Raw genomic sequence first — 19,996 nt, forward strand, 5'->3', positions numbered from 1 at the left:
TATCAACAAAATATGCAATTATTGTAGAAAAGATTATCTTAAAATCTTATTTAATATTTTAAAGAGAGTGTTATTTCCAAGTATGTGGATTTCATGCTATGTATCTTATTCAATCTGGGGAAAAACACATACATATGTACATACACATGGCATATACAAACATCTATACTCATGTAAATGTGTATATATATCCATATATGTCTGCACACACACATACAAAACATACAACATATATACCCCCAAATTTAATCTTTAGTAATTGATAATGTGCAAATATGGACTCAAAGGAGTTTTTTTTAAAGATGTCTCACTATACCAAAACAAACAAAAACCTCATTGCTTTTAAGATGGGGGCAAAGGAATGATGAATGCTCATAAGTATAAGGTGAAAGTAGTGTAAAAGAATCCAGGTTTCAGAGAACCAGCAGGTCCAACAGAAGGTTGGACTAGATGTGCTCTAAAATATTTCATACTGAGATCCTTTGATCTTCACCCTGCTCATGTACTGAGAGGATAATAGTATGGGGGAGATCCAAGAAGCAATAGTCCTACTCTATCCCCAAGTTCTCTAAAAAAAAATGTTTGAAATAATAGTTTCCCAAAGAAAAAACTCTTAAGGGAAAGAGATGGAATATGTAGTGGTATTCTATGAGTCAGTTTTGTTCTGTGAGACAAGGAGGAAAGAAGGACAATTCTGGTAACCTTGTTATGAGTTAGGGTCAGTGAGTTCTTGGCATCTTGCACATTATGTGATGGCAGAATATCCATTTCCTGTGAAATTTAAGTCTCTGAGGTACTGCCCCCTTTTGATTTCTACTCTGATCCTCTCAGAAGTAACTGCATTGTTCCTCAAAGATTTTTCTCTGATGGCCTGCTCTCTTTCCTCTCAGTTTTCTCTTACCTTTTTGTCCATGTTTCTGCCCATCCCACAAATAAAACTGTCCCATAGATAAAAGAGGAATGCCTTGCATGTATGTTTCCTAGAGCCACTAAAGGTCCTAAATTTTCTCTCTTTTTTTTTAAAGAAAACATTCTAATTCTCTAGCTATCATTTTTTTTTTTACAACCCAGATTCTGTTGAATTCTTTTTTTTTTTTAAGTATAAGCAACCACTCTACAATTTCCAGTCCTCTAAAATCTAGTTTGTATCTGTCTTTCCAGTTTTAGGTTACATAACTCCCTTTGATACATTTTTCTTAGAAACTTAATTCCTTTAGCCTTCATTTGTGATCATTGTGATACATCTAACTTCAAATTAAGAGTTACAGTAATTGAGTGGTGAGATTCTCTTTGCCCCTTTGGCTGAGTCTTTTGTTTGAATAATGCCTGGGATTATAGGAACCTTTCCCTGGGATTTTAATTTCTTTTGAGTGTATTTCAAACTAAATGCCTAAAACCTATCCCGCTAGGATTTAGCTATTAAAAAAAAATTATATCATGTTATACCAGATTCTGGCACTCATGTTAAAAATCATTTCAGCAATGGGGAAGGATTGGAGTCACAGTGTGGATTAGATGAAATGCTAACATTCTACTCTAAAGAACTAAAAAAATAATTCTTCAACTCATCTCTTAGAGTGATAGATCCAACAAGAGGTAAGGATGAGGTATTTTTCGGACTTAATAAAACCTAAAAGATTAGGACAAAATCTTTGTGACACTGAAGTTGGTACCTGTGTGGAGCCCACACTCAGTGGCAGCAACTTTGGGAGCTCTTAACACAGAGATTGTAATGGGAAGAGATTATAGAGCACTGACTCTTTGCTGGAACGGGGTACAGCTATTACTGATTGGCAATAATATTGTCCATCAACAATTCTGATTCACTGTCCAAGAGTGGAGAACAATAACAGTAACAAAGGAATAGGGTTCCTCGTCACAGTTCCAAAGCAAAGTGGAGCTGTAGCACTTGTGGCTCAGAGAAGCAGAGGCTCTTTCTGTGTAAGACTAAAGTAGTGACCAGGAGATCAGGAACCACACCTCTCCCAGAATCATCCTACCTTGGAAGGATGAAAAACTAGCTCTGAAAGGCACACACAAAAAAGTCTAAAGTTTGGGCCAGTGTTTTTCCACCCAAAGTGACAATGACCCAATTTTAACATAAAGTTCAAAGTCAAAAATAGGATGAAAAATGATTAATTAAAAAAAATTGAATGTAGAAGACTATTACCATGATGGGATGACATAAATTCAGGAGAAAACAATGTGAAAACAGGTATAAACAGACTCTCAAAGTAAAATGTTAAATGGACCCAAACTCAAAATAATCCCTGAAAGCATTAAAAAAAAAAAAAGATAGATGAGAGCGGTAGAGGGGGGAAAGGAAAATTTAAAAAAGGAAAATAAAATTATAAAAAGAATTATCAGCTTGGTAAAGAGACACAAAAATATTTTAAAAGATAACACCTTAATAAAAAGAACTGGCCTAATGTCACTGAAAAAAAAAAAAAAGAACATCTTAAAAAGCAAAATATGCAAAATGGAAAAGGAAATACGAAATAATACTCCAGAGAACAACTGAGAAACATAATTGGCCTTGTGGATAAAGAGATTAAAAACTCACTGAAGAAAATAATTCCTTAAAAATAGGGCTAGTTGAAAATAATTATTTCATGAAACCTCATAAAATAATAATACATACAAAAAAAAGAAACAATAAAAAAATGTGAAATATCTTAAAAACTACTGAATTGGAAAATAGATGAAGAGCAAATTATATTTTTTTTGCTCATCATATTGAAAAAAATTCATTTATTCTTATATTTTCTATTAAAAAATAAAAATGGATGTTAAATTTTATTAAAAAGCTTTGCTTGCATCTGTTGAAGTAACCATAATTATAGTAATTTTCATTATTAATGTGGTCAATTAAGTTTATAGATTTTCCCCCCTAATATTAAATTAGTCCTTCAATTTTCTATAAATCAAGCCTAGTTGCAAAGAACAAAAACAAATGAAGAAAATATTTATTAAGCAATTGCTATGTGGCAGGCACTGTGGTAATCATTTTTCAAATATCTCATTTTATCCTCACAACAACTCTCTGAGTTTGCTGATATAATTATTCTCATTTTATACTTTGGGAAACTGAGGGAGATAGGAATTAAGTGACTTATCATGAGTCACATAGCTAGTAAGTATCTGAGACTACATTGAATCCAAGTCTTCCTGATTCTAGAATTATGTTCTACTGTGAGGAGCAAATAAATTAAGAATTATTGGACTACCTGAAAACAATGATCAAGAAAAAAGAGCCTAAATATTATAATTAAAAAATTAACAAGGAAAACAAAATTTATGGAGGATAAAATAGATATTGAAACAATCTACCAAACACTGCTGAAAAAAGTCCTAAAATGAAAGGTCACGGAAGTTTCCCCAAATTTCAGAGGTCCCACAAGAAAATAATGAGAGCAATCAAAAAGAACAAAATGTCAATATTGTAATCTACAGTCAGGATAATAAAAGATTTAGCAGCTTCTACATTAAAAGAACAAAAATGAGTATAATCCTTTGGAGGTAGGGATGGATATTTGATGAAATAGAGGAATTTCAATCATTAAAAGATTAGAATTAAAAAAGAGTATTTGACATTCAAACAGAAGACTGAATAAAAACAGAAAAATGTAAACATGAGAGAGTAATCATAAAGGATTCAATAAAATTAAACTATTTATATTCCTATGTGGGAAGATGATACATGTTGCTCCTAAGAATTTAACATTATTAAGGTAGTTAAAAAAGAGACTACATAAAAAGAGGACATAGATGTGAGTCAATTATGTTGAGATGATTTCAGTAAAATAAAAGAGTGAGAAAGATAGATACATTAGGAGAAAGGGAAGTGACAGAGAAAATGAGAGACATTTTCCCTTATTCTTTTTTTTTTCTTTGCTTTTATTAATTTTTTTTTATTTTCAACATATGCATAGATAATTTTCAACATTCACCCATACAAAACCTTGTGTTCCAAATTTTTCCCACCCTTCTCTCTACCCTCTCCCCCAGACAGCAAGTAATCCAGTATTTGTTAAACATGTGCAATTCTTCTATATACATTTGCACAATTATAATGCTACATAAGAAAATCAGATCAAAAAGAAAAAAAAAAATGAGAAGGAAAACAAAATGCAAGCAAAAACAAAAAAAGTGAAAATACTATGTTGTGATCCACATTCAGTCCCCACAGTCCTCTCTCTGGATGTAGATGGCTCTCTCCATCACAAGATCATTGGAACTGGCCTAAATTGTTAGAGCCAAATTGCTATAATTATATAATCTTGATGTTGCCATGTACAATGATCTCCTGGTTCTGCTCATTTTACTTAGCATCAGTTCATGTAAGTCTCTCTAGGTGTTTCTGAAATCATCCTGCTGGTCATTTCTTACAGAACAATAATATTCCACAAAATTCATATACCATAACTTATTCAGCCATTCTCCAACTGATGGGCATGCACTCAGTTTCCAGTTTCTTGCCACTACAAAAAGAGCTGCCACAAACATTTTTGCACATGTAGCTCCCTTTCCCTCCTTTATGATCTCTTAGTGATACAGGCCCAGTAGAGACACTGCTGAATCAAATGGTATTGTAGCTCTCTTTTTAAAAACATTATGTTTGTATATTGGATTACCTGCCATCTGGAGAAAGGGGTGGGGGGAAAATTTGGAACACAAGATCTGGCAAGAGTCAATGTTGAAAAATTATCCATGCTTATGTTTTGAAAATAAAAAGGTTTAAATTTAAAATATATATATGTATATATATATATATATATATATATATATATATATATATATATATGTTTGCAGGATACAAAATAAACCCACATAAGTCATCAGCATTCTTATATGTCACCAACAAAACCCAACAGTTAAGAGTTACAAAGAGAAATTCCATTTAAAGTAACTACTGATTGTATAAAATATTTAGGAATCTATCTGCTAAGGGAAAATCAGAAACTTTATGAGCAAAACTACAAAACACTTTCCACACAAATTAAGTCTGATCTAACCAACTGGAAAAATATTAAATGCTTTTGGATTGGGCGAGCAAATATAATAAAGATGACAATACTACCTAAACTAATCTATTTATTTAGCACTATACCAATCAGACTCCCAAAAAACTATTTTGATGACTTAGAAAAAATAACAACAAAGTTCATATGAAAAACAAAAGGTCAGGAATTTCAAGGGAATTAATGGGAAAAAATCAAATGAAGGTGGCCTAGCTGTACCAGATCTAAAATTATATTATAAAACGCAGTTACTAAAACCATCTGGTATTGGCTAAGAAATAGACTAGTTGATCAATGGAACAGGTTAGGTTCAAAGGACAAAACAGCCAATAACTTTAATAATCTAGTATTTGACAAACCCAAAGACCCTAGTTTTGGAGATAAGAATGCATTATTTGACAAAAATTGCTGGGAAAATTGGAAATTAGTATGGCAGAAACTAGGCATTGACCCACACTTAACACCATACACCAAGATAAGGTCAAAATGGGTTCATGATCTAGGCATAAAGAATGAGATTATAAATAAAATTGGAAGAGCATAGGATAGTTTACTTCTCAGACTTGTGGAAGAGGAAGGAATCTATTACCAAAGAAGAACTAGAGATCACTATTGACCACAAAATAGAAAATTTTGATTATATCAAATTGAAAAGTTTTTGTACAAACAAAACAAATACAGACAAGATTAGAAGGGAAACAATAAAGTGGGAAAACATTTTTACAATCAAAGGTTCTGATAAAGGCCTCATTTCCAAAATATATAGAGAATTGACTCTAATTTATAAGAAATCAAGCCATTCTCCAATTGATAAATGGTCAAAGGATATGGACAGACAATTCTCAGATGAAGAAATTAAAACTATTTATAGCCATATGAAAATATGCTCCAAAACATTATTTTTCAGAGAAATGTGAATTAAGACAACTCTGAGATACCACTACACACCTGTCAGATTGTCTAGAATGACAGGGAAAAATAATGCAGAATGTTGGAGAGGATGTGGGAAAACAGGGACACTGATACATTGTTGGTGGAATTGTGAACACATCTAGCCATTCTGGAGAGCAATTTGGAACTATGCTCAAAAAGTTATCAAACTGTGCATACCCTTTGATCCAGCAGCGTTTCTACTGGGCTTATACCCCAAAGAGATACTAAAGAAGGGAAAGGGACCTGTATGTGCCAAAATGTTTGTGGCAGGCCTGTTTGTAGTGGCTAGAACCTGGAAAATGAATGGATGCCCATCAGTTGGAGAATGGTTGAATAAATTGTGGTATATGAACATTATGGAATATTATTGTTCTGTAAGAAATGACCAGCAGGATGAATACAGAGAGGACTGGCGAGACTTACATGAACTGATGCTAAGTGAAATGAGCAGAACCAGGAGATCATTATATACCTCAACAATGATATTGTTTGAGGATGTATTCTGATGGAAGTGGATCTCTTCGATAAAGAGAGCTAATTCAGTTTCATTTGATCAAGGATGGACAGAAGCAGCTACACCCAAAGAAAGAACACTGGGAAATGAATATAAACTGCTTGCATTTTTGTTTTTCTTCCCGGGTTATTTCTATCTTCTGAATCCAGTTCTCCCTGTGCAACAAGAAAACTGTTCGGTTCTGCACACATATATTGTATCTAGGATATACTGTAACCTATTTACCATGTAAAGGACTGCTTGCCATCTTGGGGAGGAGGTGGAAGGAGGGAGGGGAAAAATCAGAACAGAAGTGAGTGCAAGGGATAATGTTGTAAAAAATTACCCTGGCATGGTTCTGTCAATAAAAAGTTATTAAATACACACACACACACACACACACACACACACACACACACACACATATATATGTATGTTTGATTCCTACTTAAAGGGGAACATTTCTTTTTGAGTCCCAATTTTGGATTCCTTAGAAAGGCTAAAGAGATTCTGCATAATCAAGTTCTATTTGTACATAGATACTCATTCCCTTCTCTTTGGATGATATTGTCCATTTGTCCTCAATTCTGAAGGAACTCCTTCATGTTTTTAAACTACAGACTCCTCAGAATCTGATTAACTAAATCCCACAAGTCCATATTTCACCTCATGTAAACGAATGATTGGATGGTGACTCATTTATTGCATCAAGGAAGGTCATTTACAATGTGACCATATATATCCTTAAACCTTTCTGTGTGTGTGCCTTTCTCCTTTGAAGTTCAGGTCCAAGTAGAATATTTTTTTTTTCCTTTTAGATTAAATGAAACTTCAACACTTTCATTTCACCTTTGGCTATGAAGTTGATAGCACTAACATTATCTATGATTCCCCATATAAAAATAAAGTGGCAGTCAGTGGGAAACTCCGGTGGACTCCTTTAACTTTTATTCTCTCTTTCAGTAGTGATTAAAGATGTCCTTGGCCTTCTAGGATTCTATCTTCTCCAGGAAAAAGTTCAGAATATATTAGAGTTTATAACACTTCAAAGGTACTCTTGTCATTTCCATGAGTAGATGATTTTTATGATGCCGAGAAACTGTCTTTTATTATGGAGAGAGCAATCAATCACCCCAAAACCCAGAGAAACTTGGGATGGAGGCATGACCCTGACACTTCCCAGTTCTGTGACCTTGATCTTTCAAAGCCTATCTCTTTAAGCAGTGATGCTTGCCTTGCTGATCCCATAGGTTGGCTGTAAAAAAACAAATAAAAACTTTAAATGCCTTATGTATGGGAGCTATTCCTATCTTTTCTCTGTTGGGGGTTCTTCTTCCCCAGGGTAGATTCAAAACCTTTCTTAGTTTCTCACCATTGATGATTCTTGCCCATGTCATTCCATAATTATTCCCCAGGGTCCACACAATAATTTTGGAGCCTTCATCCCTTGCTCAGACACATCCCTGGTCATCTTTTCCTATTTGACCCATGTCTTACATGATATCAGTTGTTTTGATATGAGTTCCAACTATGCTGCATATTGTATGAAAGGACTTGTAGACAGCTTGTTGCCTCAGTTGTGGGTAATGTATTTAGGGTCCCAAGCATTGGACGTGGGATCACAAATTTTGAGTTTGCATATGGATGATCCTGATCAAATAATTAAGCCTCTATAGCCTTAGTTTTCTCATCTGTAAAATGAAGCTTTTATTTTATTTTATTTTATTTCATTTCATTTCCATTGAACTCTGGTTTGTAAGGAAGCTTTCTTACAGTTCTGAAAGTCTGTGATTTTGTCCAGTCTCTGACACATGCTTGCTATGTGTCCATATCTCTGAACTTCAGTTTTCCCTTCGGTAAAATTTTGGGGTGAGTCGATCATTTTAAAGATTCCTTCCAGCAGTAAATCTTGTGATTCCATGGGCATGTTTTTTTTTTGGCTAGTATATTAAAGTATATTTCATTCTTCTTAAAGCAATTTCTGTTACTGACCTTAAATCTTTTGCTTTCTAAATAACATTCCCCCAAATTGAGTTATGTGTCCTGCAGGTAAAAGCTGACATGCATAGTAAAGGTGCCATATCTGACAGTCATCAAGAAGCAACTGCTCTGGGGCAAAGGCTCTGATGGTGGGAGGTTTGGACAAATCCTGCCCCAACAGGGAATCTTATATGCAATTGACTTAATATTGCAACCTTCTAGCCAGAGCCATCAGCCTTGCTTTAAGCCCAAATGGGAGCCTGAATATGGATGAGAGAGGCCATAGGTTCTGATACTACAATCAGGAAGATGTGGTTTACAATCTCCCCTTGGCATTCACTAGCCATGAAGCCATGGGCAAGTCATTTGATGTGTTTGTACCTCAAACTAAGCTTTTGGTGGGGTCTCACGGAAGCACACACTCTCCAAATACTGACATACAATGTGCAGCATCATGCTGACCCTCTGACATAACCTCAGGGAATCTCTTCTACATAGTCATAGTCTTTTGCATGTCTAAACCAGGACTAGGATTATTTGAACCTTTCTAAAATCCTTCCCCATCTAAGAGCTCATTCATTTCTCCTAAAAGCTCCCTGAAATGGAGAAACACAACCTTGTTGTGCCCATTTCACAAATCAGAAAGTCAAGCCACAGAGAGATATAACATCTAGGAAAATATAATTCTTTAGGGATGTTGGGAACTCAAACTCAGCAGTCTTGACACTCCATTCAACAGATTCTGTTTATATGGGTTCATTAACTTTTTGATATTCCTGAAGGAAAGTAATCTTGGAAAGACAGAGATTCATAATTTGGGGAAGCCTAATTTCTTTATGTCAGTTGTTTAAAGGGATATCTTTTTAACATCAAATTCTTTTTTTTTTTGTTTTGTTTTGTTTTTGAAATATCAAAAATGAATTTTGAGAATGTGTTTTTAAATCTGTGAGAATGTGAGGCAAAGGAAAAAAGTGGAACTAGAAAAGAATTGAACTAGAAGCAATTTTAGTTTCAAATTGGATCTAAGAACCAGTTTTCAGAAATTTGAAGGAACATGCTAGATTTAAAGCTTTTAGGGTTTCATGAAATCAGGGGATGTGCCATTAGTTTCAATATTTGTGAGTCAGGAGCAATGGCTTCCCTCTCTAGTAAGGGTCACCTTGTCCCACAGTGCCTTTGTGGACTGAGAGGCTCACAGGCAACACATAACAAACAGCTCCTTTTATTTCTTGTACATGTTCCATATTCAAAGGATAACATGAGAGCAAGCCTTTGAACTAGTTCATTCATATGATTTGGAAGGCCATAGCATCAAACTGTGGGAGGTAGTCACCACATATTGACCTAATTATGAGCTTACTATAAGAGTGTGGATGATGAACCTAAGGGAAGACTCAAAAAGATAGTAGGTGTTTCCAATCTTACATTTCCCCTTCCTACGGAAACCTGAAATCTTAAAAGTTGAAGGGGGTCTTAAAGATCTTGTGATTCAATATCTACCTAACTTGTAATGGGCTAGAGAAGCATGTATTAAGACTGTGGGGGATACAGCACAGAGGAGACTAGAGTTTCCTCTACATTATTTAAGATGAATAGTCACTCCACATATTCTTGAAGAATATTAATAATGGAGAATTCCCTACTAGGTTCTCTTTCTGCCTCAGCCCATCTCCAGATAATCTTCCAAAATCCCATTTTAACTGGCTCTCCATACCTTCCCTGACTGATTTTGTATTCCTAATCCTGAAGTTGTCTCCTGTAGACATTTAATTCTTATGACTAGAGGAAAGCTAATTCTATATAGCTAGCGCCCCTTTTTTTCTGTATTTTTAAAAGCCTGGACCAATACTTTCCCCTTCCCCTACACCCCTGATGGCCAGCTTCCTAGGGACTGGATAGCTCTTGCTCATGAGAACAGTGATATCCATCTTTAATGTCTGTATCCCTGATACCAGAATGAATTTTCAGTGGATGATGTTCTGTATGCCAGGACAAAGAATTCCAAGTAAACAGGCAGAAGTTTGGCCAGCCTGGGTCAGGACAAGTGGTATTCATTTTGGTTGTGTGATTCCTGAGGGATGCAGCAGCTTCATCATGGAGCATAATCCTTTCAAGCAATATAATTAGAAAACAACTCTGGTTTTTTATTTGCTTTTAGTAAGATGGACAGCCCAAGGACTAAGTTGGGGTGGGTCAGTAGGGTACTATTTTCCTATATAATGGCCTGGTCAGACCTGTTAATTAGGTAGGAAACAGCCCAGAGAGGGGCACAAACATGATTGTGAGGGACTTTCATCATTAAAATAGGGAAGCTAATTTACAAATAATCATAAATTGATTAAAATTTTGTATTGTATTTGTATTTTGTAAAGGGCCAGCATACCCTAATTGCTAGAAAGCTGGATTTGTAGTTGGAACAAATGGGATTAACTCTTTCTGCAGCTAATTACTACATTTTAAAGTGGTTCTATTGATTCACAACTATAATGTTCTAGTTTGCCTGTCACTTCACAGTACCTCTAAATATTCTCATCTTTTGTCTTTATCACTAATTTACTGAGTGTAAGTTGAAGTTTGCAAAACTTCAATTGCAAAAGAACTTAAAAATCCAAGAAAAACAAGAAGATGATAAAAAAAGTTAACCAATTAGAAAAGGAGATACAAAGTCTTAAAGAAGAAAATATTTTTTTAAAAAATTAGAACTGGACAATGGGAATCCTGTGAAGCTCTAAGAGACCAAAAAAGTAACAAAGCAAAATATAAAGAATGAAAAAATAGAACAGAATGTGAAATATCTTATTAAAAAAATAGATCTGGAGAATATGTCAAGAAGAGAATATATAAAAATAATTGGACTCTCTGAAATCTGTGTCCAAAAAAGAAGAAGAAGAAGAATCTTGACACAATAATGCAAGAAATAAATAAAATTGTCCTGGAGTGATAAAAACACAAGGGAAAAATAGAAGTAGAAAAAAATCTACTAATCATCACCTCAAAGAGATGCTTTCTGGAAAACACATAGGACATTATTGCCAAATTTCAAAATCCCCAGATCACAGAGAAAATTTTACAAGAAACAAACAAAAAAACAATTCAAATATGCTGGAACTAAAATTAGAATTGAACAGAATTTAGCAGCCACTATAAAAGACTGCAGGTCCTGGAATAATATATACCAGCAATCAAAAGAACTAAGCTTGTAGCCAAAAATATCATATTCAGCAAAATTGTCCATAATATTGAATGAAAAAAAAAAGAGATTCAAAGAACTTGAAGATTTTCAGAACTTTGTTTCAATCAAACCTGAACTTAATAGATGACTTAATATATGAGTCAATATCAAAGATTAATTTCAATGAACTCAATATGGACAAATCATTTATGTATTGTGCATATTTAAGATTGATATCCATAATTGGGTAGCTTCAAAAAAAAAAAAAAAGATTGGGGCAGAGTTGAGTATGAGCTAATTCTACAAAGCAATGATGTCTAGGAAAAGGTAAAAATAGTAATTGTTATACAAATGAGGTGCAGAGTAAGAACCAATATATAGATATTAAAGGGGAAAGGAAGGCTCTATATATATATATATAGTCATGAGTAGAATGTAATAAAAAAGATTTAACCAAAAATCCATCAATATTTGTTAGTTTTTCTCTTGGTAACTGTTTGTTCATATCTTTTGTCTCCTCACCCATTGGGGTCTTACATATTTATATTAGGTTCTTGTGTAGCCTAGATATCACATCTTTATTTGTAATAAAAAAAATGTTTCCCCCAATTGAATAGTTCACTTATTGTAATTGCATTTGTTTTGTTAGTGAAAATTAATTTGGAGCAACAAAAGGTCTAAAATCTAAAGGGGAATGTTGAAAATAAATAGGAATGTAGGGTGATAGCGTTTCCAGACTTCAAATTATATTATAGAGCTGCATTCATCAAAACTATGTGTACTGGGTAAAACATAGAAAGTAATCCAGTTGAATAGACTCAATAAGGATGAATCAGAAATAATTGAACTCAACTACTCAATGTTTCAAAGGCCTGATAACCTAATTTACTTGGGGATGAGCCATCCAAACCTAATCTTATGTAGCTAGAACTGCTGAAAAACTGGAAAGCAATTTGTCACTTTGTTCTGACCAGCCTTTTGCCCCAGGAACCACAACAATTTCAACATGGGTAGAATATGCAGCCTCAATATTGAAGATTAGGTTACAAAACAAGCAAATAAAAAAGTACAAACAAACAGGAGAGTAAGATCAGGAGCCTTTCACCGTTAACTGATTTTAAAGCAGAGAATATTTAACCAAAAAATGATAGAGGCAATGAAATAGAATATAGATATTTTTGATTACATGAAATGCAAAAGCTGCTGCTTTCAAAAATTCTGATTATGACTTTTTTTTTATTTTGTTCATCTTTAAAAAAAACAACTTTGCTTATTGCTTATAATTTTCTGGACTTTCAAATTTCACATTTATCTTTAATTTCTAAGTTTATTTTTTCTTCTCTCCTTATTTCATGATGCTTGTTTACTTTGTATTTCAATAATGTATTTCAATTTAGCTGCTTAGGATCCTACATTCTTATTTATTTCTTTAGTTTTAAAATTTTGCTGATTAAGCCTTTTTTTTTTTCCTTTTTTTGGTATTTTGCTCATGTATGTTCTCAGGGAATTTTTTTTTCCCTCTCTGCAAACAGCTTTGGCTATGTTCTGGAAATATTGGTAGGTTTTCTCTTAATAACCATTCTTTTTCACACATTTATCATTTCTAAGTGGCAGCTCAGTGGTGCAGTAGAGAGAGCACCAGACCTAAAATCAGGAAGGCTTTAGTTCAAACACAACTTCAGAACTTTACTAGTTCTGTGACCCAGGACAATTCACTTAATCCTCTCTTTCCTCAGTTTTCTCAATATAAAATAAGGTGGAGAAAGAAATGACAAACCATTCTACTATATTTGCCAAGAAAACCCCAAATGAAGTCATGAAGAGTCAGATACAACTGAAAGACTGAGAAACAATAAAAATTGTTTCTACATTTTATTATTATTTATTCACTATGCCATTATTTTATCTTCATTTTGTTTGCATATTCTGCTCTGTTAATTGCCATTTATTACATAATGGTTTATAAAGAATTGTGTTTAATATTTCTACTTTAAAAAAAATTGTCCCAGGCCATAATCCATTTTTGTAAAAGTACTCTGTAGTTCTGAGAAACAGTTACTTTAATGCTACCATTTAAAAGATTCTTTCAACTCCAAATACTCCAAGTTTGTTAATGTATGTATATAAAATACATACAACATACGTATGTTAAAATTGAGCTCTTGTCCTGCAGTTTAGAGGGTGCTGCTCCAGATCCAAGTTTTTTGTATAGCAGCTTTCAGAGTTAGTGTGAGGGGCCTTAAGTTTTCAGTTATTCTAAGATGGTATGGTCTAAAGAAAGGAATGTTTCCTATCATCCTGACCTGTATTCTGTTCTGTGAGTGACTATGAGCAGTTTTCAACCCTACAATTGTGACCAGGTTCCCCTACTCCCCTATAGACCCAAGATCTGGTGTGTTGATTCTCTATCTTGCCATGGGACTTTGCCCCAGGAGTGCTACTTCATGGACTCTGACCTTATTTCAGTGGCATGGGCAGGCAATGCAACCAAGTTCTGCTACCATTACCCACAAAGGGATCCCTGTGATCTCCTTCTGATCAGTTCCCCTATGATCTGTGGACTCAGAGCTCTAGAAGCCACTGTCACAGCTGCTGATTCAGTTTCCCCCAAGGTTTCTTGCTAGTTCTTGCTTGGCCTGCAATGGACTGCACTCCATTCTCAGTACTGTGCAACAAACCTATCCTGCAAATCGTCTAAGTTGTCTTACCCTGGAAAATTCTTTCACCCTGTTCTTTTATGGGCTCTGCCTCTCCAAAATTAGTTTTGACGTATTATTTAAAATTGTTTGGAGGGGAACTTAGGAAACGTCAGGTGAGCCTTTTCTCTGCTAATTTTGCTTTGCCCTACTGAATCTCCTCTTCTACTTGCCTTTCTTATGTTCTCCATCCCCCTCCTTCCTTCTCTTCAACAATAACTTCTAAGTAGAAAATAATTTACTTATGCATACTTTTTGGATTTAAAAAATATTTTAACATGTTTAATATATATCGGATTACTTGCTATCTAGGGGAGGAAATGGGGAGAAGGAAGGGAAAATTTGAAACACAAGGTTTTGTAAGGATCAGTGTTGAAAAATTATCCATGCATATGTTTTGAAAATAAAAAGCTTTAGCAATCTGGAATTATGCCCCAAAAGTTATCAAACTGTGCATACCATTTGATCCAGCAGTGCTACTACTGGGCTTATACCCCAAAGAGATACTAAAGAAGGGAAAGGGACCTGTATGTGCCAAAATGTTTGTGGCAGCCCTGTTTGTAGTGTCTAGAAACTGGAAATTGAATGGATGTCCATCAATTGGAGAATGGCTGGGTAAATTGTGGTTTATGAATGTTATGGAATATTATTGTGCGGTAAGAAATGACCAGCAGGATGACTACAGAGACGCTTGGAGAGACTTACATGAACTAATGCCAAGTGAAATGAGCAGAACCAGGAGATCATTATACACTTCGACAATGATATCATATGAGGATGTATTCTGATGGAAGTGGATTTCTTTGACAAAGAGACCTAACTGAGTTTCAATTGATAAATGATGGATTGAAGCAGCTACACCCAAAGAAAGAACACTGGGAAAAGAATGTGAACTATTTGCATTTTTGTTTTTCTTCCCGGGTTATTTTTACCTTCTGAATCCAATTATCCCTGTGCAACAAGAGAATTGTTTGGTTCTGCAAACATATACTGTATCTAGGAAATACTGCAACATATCTAACATATATAGGACTGCTTGCCATGTGGGGGAGGGAGTGGAGAGAGGGAGGAGAAAAATCTGAACAGAAACGAGTGCAAGGGATAATGTTGTAAAAAAATTACCCTGGCATGGAGTCTGTCGATATAAAGTTATTATTAAATAAAATAAACTAAAATAAAATAAAATATTGAAAAAAAAGCTTTAATAAAAAATCATTTACTTAATTACTTATTCATAATTATGTAAAGTATTGGCTAGAATACCAGATTTAGCGCCAAGGAGACTTGAATATGAATCCTCCCTCAGTCTTTTGCTCAATGTCACCATGGATAAATCTCTCAGCCTCAATTTATTCTTCAGCAAAATGTATATCATAATAATAACACCTCACTCCCAATGTTATTTAGGAAAGATCAAATGAGATAATAAATGTAAAGCACTTTGCAAACCTTAGAACTCTATATAAAAATTATTATTAATTCCCTTTTTGCCTTTCTGTTTTAGTTGTTTACAAGCTGAATATTATGCTCTAATTTAGATTTTGTTTGATAGGAATGCATCTTTTCTTAAACATCCCTTTTTTGTCAATAATAGTTAAGGGGTTGTATTCTGTGTTGCAACTTGAGGTTTTTTTGTTTGTTTGTTTTGTTTTTTTTTTTTGTTTTTTTTTTTTTTTTTTTTTGCTTTGTGGAATATACCATGCTTTCAGCTTCTGCAGTTTTTCACACATGAAAACTAATGGTATGTTATTCAAATTTCCTTTACTTCATTCTTGAAGGTCTATTTTCTAACTGCCTGCACAATTGGTTATTTATCTTTAAAATTATTGAATTTAACCACTACAGCTTTGGAGTTTGAATTGTGAGGTTTTATTCTGGCCATAATATGTGCATTCTTTTGATTGATGCTTTGCTGTCTTATTCAGACTTTCCCAGCTGTTTTCTTGTATTGTTTCCTGCTTTATTGTTATTCATGGTTTTGGGGTTTTTTGTTTTAATTTTTCATATTCTTCTGAGAGGCTTCTAATCCTTGACTTATCTCTCTGCATCCTGTCCTCAAAGTCAATTGTTTTGGCTTGTATCAAAATGATGGAGTATTGTGACCCGTTTCTTTTCTTCTGCCAAATTATCCTCCATTTCCTTTCTTTTCTTTTTTTCTTTTTTTTTTTTTTTTTTTTTGGTGTTCCAAATCTGCTAATCTGTCTCTCCCAGATTCTACTTCTTAGAGAAAGTCTCTATTATTGATTCCATTTTTCCTGTTCTGCTAATTATGTTTGTGTATGTGTTAAATGAAACTCTTTTGAGAGTTCCATTTGAAGAGCTTTCATTTTTTAACTTATATCCATTCCCATTGTCTCCTATTTTGAATTTTATTTTGGCTTTGTACCTTCCTGGTCTTTTTTTTTTGGTATTATGCTGTGATTTCAAGGGATGTCACAATTTTTGGTCTTTTTTCAAGAATGACTGCTTCAACTTCCTTCATATTATATTTGCTTAGTGAGTTTTAAATAATCTTTGAAGTCAAAAGAACTATTCAGTTTTCAGTATTCATAATTATTCTTCTACTCTTTTCTTTCCCTTTATATGGTTAATCTTCCTTAATTTTATTTATTTTATTCCACTGCACCCATCAGGGTACTATATAGGTACCTACTACCTACAGATGTGCAGGATCCAATAAGCCCAGAGCAGGTGGAATGCTGGGTAAGACTTTATTATTGTAGTTGTTTTGTTTTATTTTATTTTGCAAGTGAATTCTTTCTTCTCTTGTGTATTTATTTATAATTACTATACATATAGTACATAATCCCTTTTGGGATGTTAAAATGAAGTCAACAAACATTAATTATCACTATGTTCCTGGCACTTTGCTGAGCACTGGAATATTACAATAGGCAAAATCAGTCTAAAGGTTCCCCCCCCATAATTTTCCCTTAATTATCTTTAATTTTACTCTTTACCTCTTCCTATTCTTCTTTTTCAATCAAAGACTCTTTGATTATGGTGATTTCCAAATTATTCTCTTCTTCTATAAGTTTTCTCATCTTCTACTCAAGTAGAACATAAACTCTTTGAGGGCAGGGGCTATTTCATTTTCCTTTCTTTTGTTTTTGTCTTTACTTACCCAGTATATAGCTCTGTGCTCTGCCTATACTTTCAAATTAATGGATTCTTAGTGAATTGAATTAAATTAGAATTTCTTAATTCTACTAATCTTTTCTTCAAACTATGAGAAATTCCTTGGGAAGTTTTCATATTTCCCTCATTTTAGTGTTTGTTCTTTCTCTTTTAGTCCATTCTTGCTATTTTTGGTTAATGAGAGGGAGTTTGCCTTATACCTAACCTCTCATTCAGCTGTTTCTGATCCTTGAAAATATAGCATGCTTTAGAAAGCAGCAGAATATGCAGAATTCAGGCAGCTCTGTATTGGGAGCAAGTCCTTAGCAGGAGCTGTAGATGTTATCTCGGCTGGTCATAGTATAGATCACTACAGTCTGCTCCATTCTGGGAGTCTGTGGTTCCCTGGCTGAAGACACAATTAATTATTCACTGGATTAAATGGTGTGTGTGCATGTATATGTGAATTATGAATCACGAATGAATGATATGTTGTTGAAGCATGCATTATATAAAATAAATGATTTCTTGATTTTGAACTACATACAGATATAATATTTGTGAATATAGAACATGATTCTTTAGGTAATAATAGCACTTTAAGGTTTGGCAAGTTTTTTACAAATATTATTTTATTTGATCCTCACAACAAATCTGAGAGGAAGATGCCATCATTATTTCTGCTTAACAGATGAGGAAATTGACTGAGTTTAGATGACTTCCATAGGGTCACATAGCTAATCAGTGTTTTTAAGCTGAATTTGAACTCAGAATGCCCAATTTCAGTTACAGTTGTGACAATTTACTTCTTAGCCAATTTTGATGTGGAAGCCTTTCCAAATTATCATATATCCTGAAGATAAACAAACTTATATGAACCTTTATTTTCATGCAACATGAAATTCAAAAAGTATGTGTAGGTAACATTTTTAATTAGCTAATTGAATGTTCAAGATTTGTTCCAATTCACATTTTCATATTTCTATGATTCTCTGAGGGGAACCCAATGTTTTCTTTTGATCATTTAAAAATTCTATTTCAGTGGAGACATTAAAAACAGAATGTGTCTTAAGAAAAGTAGTTTTTAATCATTTGAACTTGGGAAAAATACCAAAAAATGATGTTTTTTTTTTTCTTTCAGATTTCTGTTCAGAGACATGCTCACTGTCCACAAGCATTTGAAGTGACTCGACATTCAGGATAAGTGGTAAAAATATGAATTTATTATAAATAATGATATGAATCAATTCTCCCCAGAGATACAGAGTCCTACTTTAATGATAGAGTTAATTAGCTTTTTCTGGTAGTCCTGGAATTAATCTGGGTGAGAGCCATGAAAACCATTACAGTTGTTGGTGAACCATGGTGGGAGATAAGCTTGCTGCATTATCTGTTCTTCTCAGTTTCTTTGGCTCTTTTCACAGAGAGTCCTGCAGATGGCCATTTTTGCTTTTGTTTGGGCAAAATAGATGTATATGGTGTCAATGTGGGGAAAGAATCAATCCCAAATGTTTTAAAATAAAATATCATGGGTGCAAAACAACAACACTATCAAAAACAAAAAGTAAGATGTTGGAGATCAAAAAGGGAAATGTTTGGCATTTCTGCATCCAAGGATAAGGGAATTTTAGATATACACTCACCCTTTTTTGCATCATTCCTAATTGTTTTCAAAAACAGTTGAAGGGATTAATGGTTCCATCAGAAGTATTGTTGTAGGCTTTTCTTTCAATGGCAATTCTGACTTTTGCTATTTCTATATTTTGTTATTATGGTCCATTTTCTGGATATACACAACATTCTAGATATCAAGCAGGTAATTCGAGATTTATTTCTCACAAAGTTTATTTAGCCCTGAACAGCTGTAGATTTCTTCACTATTTTTAGAATTATGGCTACCAAAGTATAAGGGAAAATAATGACAATTGATTTAGTTACTTACAAAAAGGAGCTGTGTCAGGAATATGAAACTTAGGAAGCTTTAGTGAGATTCAGAAGAGGGGAAGAGTCTTCAAGAACAGATTAAATATTAATATAGAGGTATATAGAAATTGAGGAGCAGCAAAAGAATTTGGTGAAGAAAAAATAGCCCCCCACATACACAGAAACACAGACACATTTTAACTACCTTGAGAAGAAAACGATGCCTGGAAGACTATTTTCTTGGGAGCCACTGTGAGTTGCAGTTACCTCTGAAAGAAAGAGACTCCCCCCCTTCTTTTTTTTCAATTTATTAGCATTATTTTTATTTAGAGTTCCAAATTCTCCCCTTCTCTACAGCCACTTCCCCACTGATTGAAAGGCAAGCAACCCATTACCAATTAAATATGTGAAGTCATGCAAACATTTCCATAATAGCTATGTTGCAGAGATAGACACACACACACAGAGAGAGAGGGAGAGAGAAACAGAGAAAAAGAATGGGGAGAAGAGAAAGAGAGAGAGATGGAGGAAGAGAGGGAGGAAGGAAGGGGAAAGGAGAAAGCAAAAAAAAATATCTTTCACCCTGCATTCAGGTTTTAGTTCTCTCTTTGGAGTTAAATAGCATTTTATATCATGAGTCCTTTGAAAATGTTATGGATCA

The 19,996-nt window shown here is 34.0% G+C and overlaps 1 protein-coding gene across 4 annotated transcripts in view; it reads left to right on the forward strand.

Moving 5' to 3' along the window:
- Positions 1-19,996, forward strand: part of SGCZ (sarcoglycan zeta) — a 530,018-nt gene that overhangs the window by 175,548 nt on the left and 334,474 nt on the right. For all 4 annotated transcript variants that reach the window (XM_051965384.1, XM_051965386.1, XM_051965387.1 and 1 more), the window contains exon 2: positions 18,554-18,619. The gene's annotated coding sequence lies outside the window, so the exon portion shown is untranslated. The remainder of the gene's footprint in view (positions 1-18,553; positions 18,620-19,996) is intronic.

The sequence above is a fragment of the Antechinus flavipes genome, chromosome 6 (genome assembly GCF_016432865.1).
Source record: "Antechinus flavipes isolate AdamAnt ecotype Samford, QLD, Australia chromosome 6, AdamAnt_v2, whole genome shotgun sequence".
NCBI classification, from domain to species: domain Eukaryota; kingdom Metazoa; phylum Chordata; class Mammalia; order Dasyuromorphia; family Dasyuridae; genus Antechinus; species Antechinus flavipes.